Source organism: Neomonachus schauinslandi, chromosome 7 (assembly GCF_002201575.2).
Source record: "Neomonachus schauinslandi chromosome 7, ASM220157v2, whole genome shotgun sequence".
In the NCBI taxonomy this organism is placed as follows: domain Eukaryota; kingdom Metazoa; phylum Chordata; class Mammalia; order Carnivora; family Phocidae; genus Neomonachus; species Neomonachus schauinslandi.
In genome coordinates this window covers 6,456,390-6,473,961 of record NC_058409.1, presented here as the reverse complement: position 1 = coordinate 6,473,961, position 17,572 = coordinate 6,456,390, and the positions used below count along the sequence as shown (strand labels likewise).

At 38.0% G+C, this 17,572-nt stretch overlaps 1 protein-coding gene across 1 annotated transcript in view; it reads left to right on the top strand.

Moving 5' to 3' along the window:
- The window catches only part of RASGEF1C (RasGEF domain family member 1C), an 838,438-nt gene that overhangs the window by 32,147 nt on the left and 788,719 nt on the right, over positions 1–17,572 (top strand). The window lies entirely within an intron of this gene.

Sequence of the window (17,572 nt, the reverse complement as noted above, 5' to 3'; positions counted from 1 at the left end):
CTGACAATGCCATCCCCTGATTCTGTGAATTTGAGTAAACAAACTCTGAGGCTCACTTTCCTCATTAATAGTGATGATCATAACACCTGTAGGCCTGGAGATGTCTTTTAAACCCTAAACCTTCTCTGTGTCTAGTGAAAAACCAGCTTTTTTAAACCAAATATTTTCTGAGCTAATTCATGTGTAAAATGTATTACATTGGAATGTAGGACTTTGTAAACCCAAGCACTGTGCAGAAGTAAGGCATTGAGATTATTATCACTTATTGTTTAAAACTGGACTTATTTCTACAATTAGAGGATGCCCTGAGCTTAATTTCTTAACTCTTATTGCTAAACTCTACCATTGATTCAGAGCCTACTACATGACAGGCAACATACAATATTCCATGTGTGCATATATAGATATGATTTATCTGATTTATTAAAGATATCACAACAGTGTCTTAGATAAAATGCATCCAGATGATGAGAAACAAGCTTATAAAATTCTCTTTAGACAGTGTTCACCCTTCATGTTCTGTAAGTAGGAACTTTTTTAAATATATAAGTGGGGTTTTTTGGCTTTTTAAGTTTTTATTTTAATTCCAGTTAGTTAATATAGTGTTATATTTGTTTCAGGCATACAGTATAGTAATTCAACATTCCACACATCACTCTTGCTCATCATAAGTGTACTCCTTAATCCCCATCACCTATGTCACCTAACTCCCCAGTAACCATCAGTTTGTTCTCTATAGTTGAGTCTGTTTCTTTATTTCTCTCTCTCTCTGTGTCTGTTTCTTGATTTGTCTTTCTCTTTTTTTCTGTTTCCTTTTTGGTTTGTCCCTTAAATTCCACATATGAGTGAAATCATACAGCATTTGTCATTCTCTGAATTATTTCACTTAGCATCATGCTCTTTCTCTATCCATGTCTTTGCAAATGCAATATGTCATTCTTTTTATGGCTGAATAGCATTGCATTAATGTATAACTCTGTTCTGTTCACCAGTCTGATTATATTCCCTTTTATATTTTTAATTTTTTTTGGTTTTGGGTCTCCTAATTTGTTTAGTGTATATTTCTCTGGGGTCCTTGTTGCCATTTTAGTATTTTGTTCTCTTTTGCATTATTTCCTCTCTCGACAGAATGAGAAGATGGAAAAACTCACCTCTAAAAAAGAGTTCAAGAGGCAGGAATGATTGCCAGAAACCTAATCAGCATGGATATAAATAAGAGGTCAGAAATAGAGTTCAAAATAATAATTATAAAGATATTAGCTGGAATTGAAAAAAAGCATAGAAGTCACTAGAGAATCCCTTTCTGGAGAAATAAAAGAACTAAAATGTAATCAGGTCAAAATAAAAAAGACTATAAATGAGATAAAAACAAAAACAGAGGCTCTACATACTAGGGTATATGAGGCAGAAAGAATTAGTGATATAGAAGACCAAATGATGGAGAATAAAGAAGCTGAGAAAAAGATAAACAACTACTAGATCACGAGGGGAGAGTTCGAGAGATAAGTGACACCATAAAGTGAAACAATATTAGAGTAATTGGGATCCCAAGAGAAAAGGAAAGATGCGGGGTGGAGGCAGAAAGTATATTGGAGCAAATGATAGAGAAGAACTTCCTTAATCTGGGGAATGAAACAGGCATTCAAATCCAGGAGGCAGGGAGAACCCCCCTCCAAATAAAAAAATATAGGTCAACACCTTGATACATAATGCTAAAGCTTGCAAATCTCAGAGACAAAGAGAAAATCTTAAAAACAGCTCGGGACAAGAGGTCCATAACTTACAAGGGTAGAAATATTAGACTGAGAGCAGACCTATCCACAGTGACCTGGCAGGCCAGAAAGGGCTGGTATCATATACTCAGAGTGCTAAATGAGAAAAAATATGCAGCCAAGAATATTTTATCCAGCAAAGTTCTCATTCAAAATAGGAGAGAGAAATGTCCTGCTTCCAGGACAAGCAGAGACTAAAAGAAATTGTGATCACTAATCCAGCCCTGCAAGAAATATTAAAGAGGACTCTCTAAGCAAAAAGAGAGCCCAAAAGTAACATAAACTAGAAAGGAACAGAGACAATACACAGAAACAGTGACTTTACAAGCAATACAATAGCACTAAACTTATATCTTTCAATAGTTATTCTGAACATAAATGGGCTAAATGTCCTAATCAAAAGACATAGGTATCAAACTGGATGAAAAAGCAAGACCCATCAATATGCTGTCTGCAAGAGACTCATTTTAGACCCAAAGACACCTCCAGATTGATGGAAAGTGAGGCGGTAGACAACCATTTATCATACTAATGGATATCAAAAGAAAGTTAGGGTAGCCTTATAGCAGATTAGATTTTAAACCAAAGATTGTAATAAGAGATGAGGAAGGACAGTATATCATAATTAAAGGGTCTATCCAACTAGAAGATCTAACAACTGTAAATATTTATGCTCCTAACTTGGGAGCAGCCAATTTTATAAACAAATTAATAACAAAATTAAGGAAACACATTGTTAAAAATACAATAAAATTAAGGGACTGTAACACACCACTCACAGCAAAGGAAAGATCATCTAAGCAGAACATAAACAAGGAAACAAGGCCTTTGAATGACACACTGGACCAGATGAGCTTCACAGATATGTTCAGAACATTCTATCCTAAAGAAACAGAATACACATTCTTCTCGAGTGCACATAGAACATTGTCCAGAACAGATTACATACTAGGTCACAAATCAGGTCTCAAATGGAAGCAGAAGATTGGGATCATTCCCTGCACATTTTCAGACCACAATCCTTTGAAAATTGAACTCAATCACAAGAGGAAATTTGGAAAGAACTCAAATACATGGAAGATAAAGACCATCCTACTAAAGAATGAATGGATCATCTAGGAAATTAAAGAATTTTTTTTAATTCATGAAAAAATAAAATTAAAAAATAGTCATGGAAAGAAAATGAAAACACAACTATTTGGGATGCAGAAAAGGCACCATGTGATGGATGTATATAGGAATACAAACCTTCCTCAAGAAACAAAAAATGTCTCATATACACAAGCTAAACTTATGCATAAAGGAGCTGGAAAAAGAACAGCAAATAAAGCCTAAACTCAGCAGGAGAAGAGAATTAATAATAAAGATTAGAGAGAAATCAATGAAATAGGAAAAAAAAGAACAGTGGAAAAGATCAATGAAACTAGAAGCTGTTTCTTTGAAAGAACTAATAAGATCAATAAACCTCTGGCCAGACTTATCAAAAATAAAAGAGAAAGGACCCAAATTAATAAAATCATGAATGACAAAGGAGAGTTCACGAACACCACCAAGGAAATAAAATTTTAAGAACATATTATGAGCCAAAAAATTAGGCAATCTGGAAGAAATGGATGCATTCCTAGAAACTTATAAACTACCCAAACTGAAACCGGAAGAAATAGAAAACCTGAAAAGACCCATCACCAGCAAGGAAATTGAAGCAGTAATCAAAACCCTTCGAACAAAGAGTCCAGGGCTGGGTGACTTCCCAGGAGAGTTCTACCAAACATTTAAAGAGGAATTAATACCTATTCTTCTGAAGCTGTTTCAAAAAATAGAAATGGAAAGAAAACTTCCAAATTTGTTCTATGAAGCCAGCATTACCTTGATCCCAAAACTAGATAAAGACCCCACCAAAAAGGAGAATTATAGACCAATATCCCGGAGGAACATGGATGCCAAAATTCTCACTAAGATACTAGCCAATAGGATCCAACAGTATATTAAAAGGATTACTCACCATGACCAAGTCAGACTTATTCCTTGGCTGCAAGGGTGGTTCAACATCCACAAACCAATCAATATGATACATCATATTAATAAAAGAAAGAACAAGAACTACTGATCCTCTCAATAGATGCAGAAAAAGCATTTGACAAAGTACATCACCAATTTTATTAAAACTCTGCACAGTGTAGGGATAGAAGGAACATACATCAATATCATAAAAGCCATATACAAAAAGCCCACAGCAAATATCATTCTCATTGGGGTAAACCTGAGAGTTTTTTCCCCTAAGGTCAGGAACATGACAGGGATGTCCACTCTCACCACTGTTGTTCAACATAGTACTAGAAGTCCTAGCCTCAGTAACCAGACAATGAAAAGAAATAAAAGACATCAGAATCAGCAAAGAAGAAGTCAAACTCCCACTCTTCACAGATAACATGACACTCTATGTGGAAAACCAAAAAGACTCCACCCCAAAATTGCTAGAAGTCATACAGGAATTCAGCAAACTGGCAGGATATAAAATCAATGCACAGAAATCAGTTGCATTTCCATACACTATCAATGAGACAGAAGAAAGAGAAATTAACGCGTCAATCCCATTTAAAATTGCACCAAAACCCATAAGATACTTAGGAGAAACCTAACCAAAGAGGCAAAGGATCTGTACTCAGAAGAATATAGAACACTTATGAAAGAATTTGAGGAAGACACAAGGAAATGGAGAAATATTCTATGCTCATTGATTGGAAGACCAAATATTGTTAAAATACCTATGCTATCCAGAGAAATAATTGGTGTTAAAATATAGATGTCCCCCTTTAGATGTTGGTAAGTAGCCACTATATGCAGTTCCATCTTCCACTCCCCCTAATACCCCTCACCCACCTAGCCTAACCCTACTCTCCCCCTCCCTCCACAAACCTATGGGCCTTGCCACAAACCAGGAGCAGAGGGGTTCACACTTGGTACCCTCTGACTGGTTAGTGCCTGTGCTGTAACAGTGAATCAATTTGGAATAGGGAGAGTCTGGTAAAGACAAGTAACAGACCCACATAATCTCTTTCACTTTTCAATACTGTGAATGCAGAAGCTGGTGTAAAGTATAAAAGGAAGAGTTCCCTTGATGTAAAGAAGCCCTTAGCAAATCTTTCAAGCAAAGGATTTGATATTCACTGTCTTCTTACATCCATTTTGGTGTCTTTTCCCCCATCCTACACTTCCAATGCCAACTCTTCATGATTTAACTTCCATGCCCCTAACCCTCACTTAGAGCTACCCTCTCTGACACATTTAGGAATAACCTCAGCTCTTGAAACTAATGATTCGTCATTATTGCTTGACCCTAAAACACACAGTGCCAAAAAAATCTATTTGGGAAGCTCTTTTCATAAATCTTTCATTAATTCACAAAATGAACTTATTTTATCTTATTTTTGCAGAAACTCAATATTCTATATAATATACCCATTTGACAACCTATATTCCAAAATTCTTGAGGATTAAAATTAGAGGAGTCTGCTCTTGTTCCTTTGGGATAAATTCCGGTAATGAACTTGCTGGGATAAATTCCGGTAATGAATAAACTCGTGGCCTAAAAAAATATATATGAGAACATCATGAAAGATTTAAAATAAATAATAAACTGCTATGCTTCTATATATTATATAATTCTACAATTGTTTCAATACATTTGATAGGTATGTCTTAGCAAAAATATTTGTAATTCATGGAAATCAAAATAAATCCATGCCTTTGTTTGACAGTGTAATTCACTGTTATTGAGAAGTTAATAATTTTTTATTACACAATTTTACGTATATTAATAATTTACTTGAGGAAAAAATGATTAAATAATTTTTTGTTTTTCACATCCAAATTAATCTCACTTTGACATAAGAATATATAAAATTTCCAAATAAAATGTATCCATGTTTTAAAACAACAAAAACAAAAAATATCTATGCTATCCCATGTACTCTTTACATTTGATGAAATCCCTATCAAAATACAATCAACATTTTTCACAGAGCTGGAACAAATTATCCTAAAAAATTATTTCAATTCTAAGAGTTTTATTTTTATTTTTTATGATTATTATTAATGTTCAATTAGCCAACATGTAAGACATTAGTTTTCTTTAAATTTTTTTATTATGAATGTTAATCACCATATATTACATCATTTTTTTTGATGTAGTGTTCCATGGTTCATTGTTTGTGTATAAAACCCAGTGCTCCATTCAGTACGTGCCCTCCTTAATACCCATCACCAGGCTAACCCATCCCCCACACCCCTCCCCTCTAGAACCCTCAGATTGTTTTTCAGAGTACATAGTCTCTCATGGTTTGTCTCCACCTCCGATTCCCCCCTTCATTTTTCCCTTCCTGCTATCTTCTTTTTTTTAAACATATAATGTATTATTTATTTCAGAGGTACAGGTCTGTGATTCAACAGTCTTGCACAATTCACAGCACTCACCATAACACATAACCTCCCCAATATCTATCACCCAGCCACCCCATCCCTCCCACACCCCACCACTCCAGCAACACTCTGTTTCCTGAGATTAAGAATTCCTCATATCAGTGAGGTCATATGATACAAGTCTTTCTCTGATTGACTTATTTCTCTCAGCATAATACCCTCCAGTTCCATCCACATTGTTGCAAATGGCAAGATTTCATTCCTTTTGATGGCTGCATAATATTCCATTGTATATATATACCACCTCTTCTTTAACCATTCATCTGTTGATGGACATCTTGGCTCTTTCCATAGTTTGGCTATTGTGGACATTGCTGCTATAAACATTGGGGTGCACGTACCCCTTCAGATCCCTACATTTGTATCTTTGGGGTAAATACCCAGTAGTGCAATTCCTGAGTCATAGGGCAGCTCTATTTTCAACTTTTTGAGGAACCTCCATACTGTTTTCCAGAGTGGCTTGCACCAGGTTGCATTCCCACCAATAGTGTAGGAGGGTTCCCCTTTCTCCCCATCCCTGCCAACATCTGTCATTTCCTGACTTGTTAATTTTAGCCATTCTGACTGGTGTGAGGTGGTATCTCATTGAAGTTTTGATTTGGATTTCTCTGATGCCGAGCGATGTTGAGCACTTTTTCCTGTGTCTGTTGGCCGTTTGGATGTCTTTGGAAAAATGTCTGTTCATGTCTTCTGCCCATTTCTTGATTGGATCGTTTGTTCTTTGGGTGTTGAGTTTAAGAAGTTCTTTATAGATTTTGGATACTAGTCCTTTATCTGATATGTCATTTGCAAATATCGTCTCCCATTCTATTGGTTGTCTTTTGGTTTTGTGGACTGTTTCTTCTGCTATGCAAAAGCTTTTTATCTTGATGAGGTCCCAATAGTTCATTTTTTTTTTTTAAAGATTTTATTTATTTATTTCAGAGAGAGAATGAGAGAGAGCACATGAGAGGGGGGAGGGGCAGACGGAGAAGCAGACTCCCTGCCGAGCAGGGAGCCCGATGCGGGACTCGATCCTGGGACTCCAGGATCATGACCTGAGCCGAAGGCAGTCGCTTAACCAACTGAGCCACCCAGGCGCCCCCAATAGTTCATTTTTGCTCTTGCTTCCCTTGCCTTTGGCAATGTTTCTAGGAAGAAGTTTCTGCGGCTGAGGTCGAAGAGGTTGCTGCCTGTGTTCTCCTCTAGGATTTTGATGGACTCCTGTCTCACATTTAGGTCTTTCATCCATTTTAAGTCTATTTTTGTAAGGAAATGGTCCGGTTCCATTCTTCTGCATGTGGCTGTCCAATTTTCCCAACACCATTTGTTGAAGAGACTGTCTTTATTCCACTGGACATTCTTTCCTGCTTTGTCAAAATTAGTTGACTATAGAGTTGAGGGTGCATTTCTGGGCTCTCTATTCTGTTCCATTGGTGTCTGTTTTTGTGCCAGTGCCATACTGTCTTGATGATCACAGCTTTGTAATAGAGCTTGAAGTCCGGAATTGTGATGCTGCCAGCTTTGCTTTTCTTTTTCAACATTCCTCTGGCTATTTGGGGTCTTTTCTGGTTCCATACAGATTTTAGGATTATTTGTTCCATTTCTTTGAAAAAAGTGGATGGTATTTTGATGGGGGTTGCATTGAATGTGTAGATTGCTCTAGGTGGCATTGACATCTTCACAGTATTTGTTCTTCCAATCCATGAGCATGGAATGTTTTTCCATTTCTTTGTGTCTTCCTCAATTTTTTAATTGAGTATTTTAGAGTTTTCTAAATGCAGATACTTTACCTCTTTGGTTAGATTTATTCTTAGGTATCTTATGATTTTGGGTGCAATTGTAAATGGGATCGACTCCTTAATTTCTCTTTCTTCTGTCTTGGTGTATAGGAATGCCACTGATTCTGTGCATTGATTTTATACCCTGACACTTGATTGAATTCCTGTATGAGTTCTAGCAGTTTTGAGGTGGAGTCTTTTGGGTTTTCCACCTAAAGTATCATATCATCTGCAAAGAGTGAGAGTTTGACTTCTTCTTTGCCAATTCGGATGCCTTTTATTTTTTTTGTTGTCTGCTGTGGCTAGGACTTCTAATACTATGTTGAATAGCAGTGGTGATAGTGGACATCCCTGGCATGTTCCGACCTTAGGGGGAAGCTCTCAGTTTTTCCCCATTGAGAATGATATTCACTGTGGGTTTTTCATAGATGGCTTTTATGATATTGAGGTATGTACCCTCTATCCCAATACTCTGAAGAGTTTTGATCAAGAAAGGATACTGTACTTTGTCAAATGCTTTTTCTGCATCTATGGAGAGGTTTTTATGTTTCTTGTTCTTTCTTTTATTAATGTATTGTATCACATTGATTGATTTGCGGATGTTGAACCAACCTTGCAGCCCAGGGATAAATCTCACTTGGTCGTGATGAATAATCCTTTTAATGTACTGTTGGATCCTATTGGGTAGAATTTTGGTGAGAATTTTTGCATCCATGTTCATCAGGGATATTGGTCTCTAATTCTCCTTTTTGATGGGGTCTTTGTCTGGTTTGGGGATCAAGGTAATGGTGGCCTCTTAAAACGAGTTTGGAAGTTTTCCTTCCATTTCTATTTTTTGGAACAGTTTCAAAAAAATAGCTATTAACTCTTCTTTTAATGTTTGGTAGAATTCCCCTCGGAAGCCATCTGGCCCTGGGCTCTTGTTTGTTGGGAGATTTTTGATGACTGCTTCAATTTCCTTAGTGGTTATAGGTCTGTTCTGGTTTTCTATTCCTTCCTGGTTCAGTTTTGGTAGTTGATACATCTCTAGGAGTGTGTCCATTTCTTCCAGATTATCTAATTTGCTGGCATATAGTTGTTCATAACATGTTCTTATAATTGTTTGTATTTCTTTGGTGTTGGTTGTGATCTCTCCTCTTTCATTCATGATTTTATTCATTTTTGTCATTTCTCTTTTCTTTTTTGATAAATCTAGTCAGGGGTTTATCAACCTTATTAATTCTTTCAAAGAACCAGCTCCTAGTTTCATTGATCTGTTCTACTGTTCTTTTGGTTTCTATTTCATTGATTTCTGCTCTGATCTGTGTTATTTCTGGTCTGCTGGGTTTAGGCTTTATTTGCTGTTCTTTCTCCAGCTCCTTTAGGTGTAGGGTTAGGCTGTGTATTTGAGACCTTTCTTGTTTCTTGAGAAAGGCTTGTATTGCTATAATACTTTCCTCTTAACTGCCTTTGCTGCATCCCAAAGATTTTGAACAGTTGAGTTTTCATTTTCATTGGTTTCCATGAATTTTTAAAATTCTTCTTTAATTTCCTGGTTGACCCATTCATTCTTTAGTAGGATGCTCTTTAGCCTCCATGTATTTGAGTTCTTTCTGACTTTCTTCTTGTGATTGAGTTCTAGTTTCAAAGCATTGTGGTCTGAAAATAGGCAGGGGATGATCCCAATCTTTTGGTACTGGTTGAGACCTGATTTGTGACCTAGGATGTGATCTATTCTGGAGAATGTTCCATGGGCACTAGAGAAGAATATGTATTCTGTTGCTTTGGGATGGAATGTTTTGAATATGTCTGTGAAGTCCATTTGGTCCAGTGTGTCATTTAAAGTCTTTATTTCCTTGTTGATCTTTTGCTTAGATGATCTGTCCATTTCAGTGAGGGGGGTGTTAAAGTCCCCCACTATTACTGTATTGTTGTCAATGTGTTTCTTTGCTTTTGTTATTGCCTTATATAATTGGCTGCTCCCATGTTAGGGGCATAGATATTTACAATTGTTAGATCTTCTTGTTGGATAGACCCTTTAAGTAGGATATAGTGTCCTTCCTCATCTCTTATTACAGTCTTTGGTTTAAAATCTAATTTGTGTGATATAAGGATTGCCACCCCAGCTTTCTTTTGGTGTCCATTAGCATGGTAAATGGTTTTCCACCCCCTCACTTTCAATCTGAGGGTGTCTTTGGGTCTAAAATGAGTCTCTTGCAGACAGCATATTGATGGGTCTTGTTTTTTAATCCAATCTGATAGCCTGTGTCTTTTGATTGGGGCATTTAGCCCATTTACATTCAGGGTCACTATTGAAAGATAGGAATTTAGTGCCATTGTATTGACTGTAAGGTGACTGTTACTGTATATTGTCTGTGTTCCTTTCTGGTCTAGGTTGCTTTTAGGCTCTCTCTTTGCTTAGAGGACCCCTTTCAATATTTCTTGTAGGGCTGGTTTTGTGTTTGCAAATTCCTTTAGTTTTTGTTTGTCCTGGAAGCTTTTTACCTCTCCTATTTTCAATGACAGCCTAGCTGGATAGAGTATTCTTGGCTGCATATTTTTCTCATTATTTGCTCTGAATATATCATGCCAGTCCTTTCTGGCCTGCCAGGTCTCTGTGGATAGGTCTGTTGCCAATCTAATGTTTCTACTATTGTAGGTTACAGATCTCTTGTCCCGAGCTCCTTTCAGGATTTTTCTCTTTGTCTCTGAAACTCGTAAGTTTTACTATTAGATGTCAGGGTGTTGACATATTTTTATTGATTTTGAGAGGGGTTCTCTGTGCCTCCTGGATTTTGATGCCTGTTTTCTTCCCCTAATTAGGGGAGTTCTCTGCTATAATTTGCTCCAATATTCCTTCTGCCCCCCTTTTCTTCTTCTGGGATCCCAATTATTCTAATATTGTTTCATCTTATGGTATCACTTATCTCTCGAATTCTGCCCTCGTGGTCCAGTAGTTATCTCTTTTTCTCAGCTTCCTTATTTTCCATCATTTGTCTTCTATATCACTAAATCCTTCTTCTGTCTCATTTACCCTAGCAGTTAGAGCCTCCATTTTTGATTGCACCTCATTAATAACCTTTTTGATTCCAACTTGGTTAGATTTTAGTTCTTTTATTTCTCCATAAAGGGTTTCTCTAATATCTTCCATGCTTTTTTCAAGCTCTGCTAGTATCTAAAATCGTCATTCTGAACTCTATTTGCAACATCTTGCTAATGTTCGTATTGATTAGGTCCCTGGCAGTCGGTTCTTTTTGTTGAGGTGATTTTTTCCATCTTGTCATTTTGTCCAGAGGAGAATAGACAAATGAGAGAACAAAATGCTAACAGGGTAAAAACGACCCCAGAAAAAATACACTAAACAAGAGAACTGAAACCAGGGGGGGAAGAAAGAGAAAAGAAAAAGAAAAAGATAAAAAAAAACAAACAACCAAAAAAAAAAACAGAATATGATCAAATATGATCAAGCTGGTGCATAGGTCAGTGCCACACACTAGATTTTGGGCATATTTTGGTCTGTTAGATGAAAGTGCCTCCAGAAATTTTAAAGAAAGAAAAACTTACATATGTACAAAAATAAGGGTAAATATGAAGAAGGGATAGGATATGACTCAAAAGATGAAAATTTTATAAAAGGAATTGATGATAAGAAGTTGTTTGAGAAAATAAGAGTCTCATGCTCTACAGACTGAGCTAGCCGGGCGCCTTGTTTGAGAAAATAAAGAAGAGCATTAAAAAAAAAAAAGGGAGAGAATGTGATCAAGCAGGAGACTAGAACAAAGCCGTACACTAAAGATTTAGGGTATAGTCTGTTAGAAGAAACTGTATCCCAAATTTTTAAAGAGAGAACAACTTATATATACTAAAAATAAGGTTAACTACTATGAAGGGATAGAATATGACTCTAAAAATGAAAAATAAAAATGATTTTTTAAAAAAAGGATTGATAAGATTTTGGTTGAAAAGGGGAAAAAGAAAAATTCAAAAAAAAGAGAGAAAAGAAAGAAAATTTTAAAAATTAACTTTGAAAGACTAAAGAATCGTGGGGAAAAAGCCATGAATTCTATGTGCAGTATTCCCCTAGCGCTGGAGTTCTGCCATTCTCATTGATTGGTAAACTTGGTCTTGGCTGGCTGTTCTTGCTGATCTTCTCGGAGAGGGGTCTGTTGCAGTGGTTCTTATATGTCTTTGCCAGAGGCAGAATTTCCCCACCCTCCCATGTCTGGGCTAAGTAATCTGCTCGGGTTTGCTCTCGGGAGCTTTTATTCCCTGCAAGATTTCCATACAGCTTTGGAGGACGAGAGTGAAAATGGCAGCCTCCCTATCTCTGCCCCAGAGGAGCTGAGAACTCGGGGCCCCCCTCCTCAGTGAGCCCCCAGAGAAAAGCAGTCAGTCACCCCCATCTCCCCAGTCTCCAGCCACACTCCATGCTCCCTGGGCCTATGACCGAGCATTTCTATCTCTGGCACCAGACTGGGTGTGGAGTCTCCAAACCCAGCAGAGTCCTGCAGTGCTCTCCTGCACTGCTCCTCTTAGGGGAGGAAGGGGAGTCTCCTCAGATCTGCCACTTGTTGGGTCTCTCCTGGAAGAGCAGTGGCCTGACTGTGCTGTGGTTCACGGTATATGGCAACCCTGAGCTGAGAGCACAGTCCTTGGCTCCTTCTCTGCAGCCAGCTTCCCTGTTCTGATACCTGGGAGTTCTGCCGCACTCAGGCACCCCCGGTCTTTCTGTGACCCCGAGGGTCCTGACACCACACTGTCCCACGAGAGTTCCACCCCCTGCTTAGCCACTGGAGCAACCTCCCTCAGCGGAGCTGAATTTTAAAAGTTCTGATTTTGTGCTCCGTGGCTCTATCACTTGCTGGTAATGGCTGATGGAGGCCCCCCTCCCCTGCCATCTATCCTCCCGAATACTGCCCTGGATTCACTTCTCCGCACGTCTTACCTTCCAGAAAGTGGTCGCTTTTCTGTTCAGAGAGTTGTTGCTATTCTTTTCTTTGATCTCCTGTTGAGTTTGTAGGTGTTCAGAATGGTTTGATCCCTATCTAGCTGAATTCCTAGGACCAGATGAAATTTAGGTCTCTTACTCCTCCACCATCTTGCTCCTCCCCCAGACATCATTAGTTTTTAATGTAGTGTTGAACAATTCATTATTTGCATATAATACCCAGTGCTTATCACATCACTTGCCCTCCTTAATACCTATCACCCTATTACCCCATCCCTTCACCCCCATCTCTTTGGTATCCCACAAGTTAACAATGAACTTCCCAGTGTTTGGGCTCAAACCAGGTAGTAAATTGCAAACTCAATCATAAAAAGACTACTTTTTTTCCTCACCATCCATATGACAGAGATCATCATCCAACAGACCATGAAACCAGATTCTCAATAATAATTCTCAATTTTCCACCAAAAGGGAATAAATATCTGCTATGTTTGCACAGAGGCTGAACCACACTTGACTAGTAACCAGAAAATAAACAAGGGCACAAACAACACTGAAAAAGAAAAAGAAAGACTCAAGAAAATAAACCTCTTAATTCTTCGAGAATCATTCTGGGTGTCCACATAACACATACTTAGGTTTAGGCACCTAAAAGGGTATGAGGTACCCTTTTCAGCAAAGTGTAGTTGTTCTCTCAAGTGAATTCACACAAGCAACAGTAATTGTTTTTAAGGTAAAAACTTGACCCTCATGCAAATATAAAAGAAACATGTGTCAAAGATTTTATTCAATTGATAAATAATGAAGCAATGAATAAGATAATAAAGCTGGTTTAAAGAACACTTGAGAAGTTGGAGTTTATAGGCAATCCAATAAAGGGATGATAGATTATTCTAACTGTTAGTTTAGGTATAAAACTGGTTAATGTCCTCAGGGTAATTAATTAAATCTTTGAGATTATTTTTCCCATCAGATGGGAATTTACAAAATAATGTTGTAACCTCACAGTGCTTGGGCTCTAATCAAATAGTAAAAAGACAAACATAGGCATATTCTCCTAAAGTATATAAAATTTGGGGGTGAGCCTGTGAAACAGTGATATTAAAAGAATATGCATTCGTCCTCCACATTATTTCCAAATTTGGGGTAATTTTTCTTAACTCAGAATACAGATGATATTTAAAGACTTGAGACCGGATAAACCTTGTGTTGCCTAAAAACAGGAATGGTTAAGAAATCCCACCACCCTTTTGTCTTCCTAGAATGACTAAGGGGCTATCAATGAAAGACCATCTTGCTCTCACACAGTCTAAGATAAGACTTGCCCCTACCCTTCCTCCATGAATCCCCTAAATTTATAAACCTCAAGTTTCCCTTCTCTTCTTTAAGACTTCCCTCATCACCAAATATTCTCCCTATTACAATAGCCTGAATAAAATTATCTCTATTTTTTTTCCTTCTCTCCTGTGTTTTTTTTCTCTCTCTTTTTAAAAAATTTTATTATGTTATGTTGGTCATCATACAATACATCATTAGTTTTTGATGTGGTGATCCATGATTCACTGTTTTCGTATGAGACCCAGTGCTTCATGCAGTACGTGCCCTCCTTAATACACATCACCAGGCTAACCCATCCCCCCCCTCCCCTCTAAAACCCTGTTTGTTTCTCAGAGTCCATCTGAGTCCTCTCATGGTTCATCTCTCCCGCCGATTCCCCCTCTTCACTTTTCCCTTCCTTCTGCTAATGTCCTCCATGTTATTCCTTATGTTTTACAAATAAGTGAAACCATATGATATTTGACTTTCTCTGCTTGACTTATTTCACTTAGAAAGGATGAATACCCAAATTTTACATCAACATGGACAGGACTGGTGGAGATAATGCTAAGTAAAATCATCTCTTTAACTGTCAAATGCATTTTGTCATTGACAATCACTTAGAGAGTAATTATAGTGAATGAAGAGCCTTTGCTTTGTCTATGAAACCCTCCATTCTTTGCCTACATCTCTCCAAATTAATTATTAATGTAAATTATTGTGTGCATTTTTAAAAAAATATTTTATTTATTTGACAGAGAGAGACACAGTAAGAGAGGGAACACAAGCAGGGAGAGAAAAGAAGCAGGCTTCCCGCTGAGCATGGAGCCGGATGCGGGGTTCCATCCCAGGACTCTGGGATCATGACCTGAGCTGAGGGCAGACACTTAACATCTGAGCCACCCACACACCCCTATTGTGTGCATTTTTAAAAGGTAATAAATCCAGGGACACCTAGATAGCTCAGTCAGTGAAAGCATCTGCCTTCGGCTCAGGTCATGATCTCAGTGTCCTGGGATTGAGTCCTGCATCGGTCTCCTTGCTCAGTGGGGAGCCTCTTTCTCCCTCTGCCTGCCACTTCCCCTGCTTGTGCTTTCTCTCTCTCTGACAAATAAATAAATAAAATCTTTTAAAAAAAGGTAATAAATCCAAAATATAGGAAAGGATACATAGTGAAAAGTGCGTCTCCTTTTCACTTCCTCCTTCTGCCAAAGCAACCACTATTACAAGTCCCCTTATTCTTTTCAAGAGTTGTGTTGTTTTTCACCATGCGGATGAGCCATAATTTATTTTACTGACCCCCTACTGATAGCTACTTATGTAGGGCCTGATTACCAAATTAATTTTAAGCTCTATAATATTAAGTGTCTTTCTGGCACTTCATCTTTATCCCCTCTTTTTGCCTTGTCCAAATTTCAATTTGGCCCAAAGTCTTCTCTTCCAGGAAACATTCCCTGATTAAACCCATGCCAACTCATATCTCTCCAGGATTTTGTACCCCTCAACCCATAAGCATCGTCCATGTGTCAACCAGACTGTTTATCTATAATCATGGAACCTCTAGACTGAAAGAAAATTCAGAGAACACTTAATTTAGCCAAATCCAGAGAGGAAGGAATTTGTGCTATAATCACCCAAACACATGTTTTACAGTTTTTGCCTTTGCCAGTGATAAGAGATTCCTATTTCATTTTACTCACATTTCTTGGCATAGACTTTTTATATTTAATTCATCCTTGGACAAGGACCAGATTGTCCATTGACAAACATCTACTGAACACTGAGGACCCAGAAATGTGGTAAGTTCTGGGTTACAAAAGATTCCCCCCCAGGGTTGCCCTTATGTCCAGACACACAATTCAATTAACTAACTGATACTTCTTATTAAATGACTTGTGATAATCTAATAACTACTCTCACTGTACTCAACTCCAAACTTAGAAATGTGCTAAAATATGGAAATGAGAGAGAGAGAATATGCATGAGTAGGAGAATAGAGGAAAACAAGAATCTGGCTTAGGAGGACACACATGGGAGTCTGAGATACTTAACCTTTATGTATGCTTAAAATTTTCTTAATAAACCGTTTAAAAGGTTCATAGGTCACTGTGTTTTACGTTATCAACTCCTTTCCCACCAAGTTTCCAGTTCAGCTCACTGGGGGATTTTGTGCACATGTATAACAAATCTCCATAGTAATCCGGTAGGTCAAGAAAAAGACAAAACAAGAACAAAACCCACAAACCAACACCCGTTCTTTATTGTCTGCCCTGGTTGGGTTCTTTAATGAATATAAAACTTGCTTTACACATGTATTTGCAAAGATCATGTTTGTATTTTAGTTTATTAAAAAGCATGGATCGGGGCGCCTGGGTGGCTCAGATGGTTGAGCGTCTGCCTTCGGCTCAGGTCATGATCTCAGGGTCCTGGGATCGAGTCCCGCATCGGGCTCCCTGCTCCTTGGGAGCCTGCTCCTCCCTCTGCCTCTCTCTCTCTCTCATGAATAAATAAATAAAATCTTAAAAAAAAAAAAAAGCATGGATCGTATCTGTCATATTCACACTCCATCCCATAGTCTGACCCTTCAAAAACCCTCATCTGCCCTTGTGCATTTATAGTTGGGATCAGAGATTTCCCTTTCCTGCCCAGGAAAACAAGTAGCCAACAGAAGGCAGCAGAGAGCCAAGAACCCAGACACTAGAAATAGGGTTTTGGGGTTTTTTTTTTTAATTTTTATTTATTTAAAAATTTTTTTTAAAGATTTTATTTATTTATTTGACAAAGAGAGACACAGCCAGGGAGGGAACACAAGCAGGGAGAGTGGGAGAGGGACAAGCAGGCTTCCCGCCAAGCAGGGAGCCCGATGTGGGGCTTGATCCCAGGATCCCGGGATCATGACCTGAGCCGAAGGCAGATGCTTAATGACTGAGCCACCCAGGTGCCCCGGTTGGGGGTTTCTTAAAGAGTTATTAGTTATTATTATTAGTCTGAACTAGCTAGGGAAGATTTCATAGCAATTTGAGATGGCTTGGAAAAATAAATCTACCATTTGGTGAAACAAAATAGAAAGGGGAGTCTAAACTATTCCATCCTTCCTGTCTTCTGACCTTAACAAACTTCCTAGCCTTTGAATCAGTATTGTGATCTGTAAAATAGGGATAGAAGTACCTACTTCAGAAGGTTGTTGTAGCAGTAAAATGAGTGGTCTATGAAGGTAAGCACAGGGCCCAGTATGTAGCAAGACTAGATGTTAGTTCTTACCTGTTGATATTAACCTTAGCAAAGTCATGCTGGTGAAGATGCTGATGAGACTTGGT